The sequence below is a fragment of the Glycine max genome, chromosome 15 (assembly GCF_000004515.6).
Source record: "Glycine max cultivar Williams 82 chromosome 15, Glycine_max_v4.0, whole genome shotgun sequence".
In the NCBI taxonomy this organism is placed as follows: Eukaryota; Viridiplantae; Streptophyta; class Magnoliopsida; order Fabales; family Fabaceae; genus Glycine; species Glycine max.
Genome location: NC_038251.2, coordinates 49,546,357 through 49,547,327, shown reverse-complemented (window position 1 = coordinate 49,547,327; position 971 = coordinate 49,546,357). Strand labels below are relative to the sequence as shown.

Here is a 971-nt window from a genome sequence, read left to right as displayed (position 1 = left end):
ACGAGGAAGAGAGCGAAAGACACCATCTACGTGACAAACAAAGGTAAAAAAAATGTACAAGTAAAAAAAAAAAGAGAGAGAATGTAAATAGCAACAAGTAACAACCAATATATATCCGGGAAAGAAATCAATGCTTGTACTCAAATAAAACACACAAAGAAAATTAAAAAAGAAAGAAAGGCGCGGAGATTAGGGCAAATTAACCCAATTTCAGTTGTCATATGAATCAAATAATGCAACCATTTTATTTATATAATTTTTCAGTTCATCGCCTTACACATTCAATTGGTGTGAAAGCAGTGATTGTTGTAGCTAGCTAAATATTATTCATGACAATATGTACAAACACATAAATTTATGTCAATGTCACAAGATCCAGTTACGTTGGTTGATCTGTAATGTACTTTGCAATGAGCGTCGCAAGGATCGTTCTTTATGTCACAATAATCATTACGCAATGTTAAATAATCACAATGTACATATTCAGGTACCACAGCCATGTGCACTTGATTTCCTACACCAAACAATATATTCAGTCACATACATTATTGATCCTCTGAAAATTCATTACACACAAAATTGAACTGATCAATATATTGAATATGTGGGAAGTGGTGCTTACCAGAATCCATGAAGACAACAAGTAGGAGGATGGAAACATAGCAAGGGATTTTCATTTCTTGATTTAGGAAACAATGTTTATCTTTCTACATTGATAGATCTTACGGAAGAGAGTTCCTTAACGCATTTATATGCTCCATATTATAAAGGGACAAAACAGAAAATTTGTATGTTATAAAGAGATATTATAATTCTTCTTAACGCGTGTTAATTATCTCAATCAAATATATTCAAACAGTACTATCATGTAAAGTGATCTTTATTATTATGTAACAAAAAAAGTGACTTTTTTATTGCAAGCTTCGATTCAAAGATGTTGTATTGACAAATATGTTAACTTCTTAAAATGC

General features: G+C 31.2%; 1 long non-coding RNA gene across 1 annotated transcript; it reads right to left on the bottom strand.

Annotated features, from left to right (window-relative positions):
• Positions 1 to 222: 222 nt before the first annotated feature.
• Positions 223 to 759, bottom strand: LOC106796223 (uncharacterized). The gene is made up of 2 exons (XR_001385009.3): positions 623 to 759; positions 223 to 514 (listed from the first exon to the last, which is right to left on the bottom strand). It is a non-coding gene; the product is annotated as an uncharacterized lncRNA (long non-coding RNA).
• Between the last annotated feature and the right edge of the window lie 212 nt (positions 760 to 971).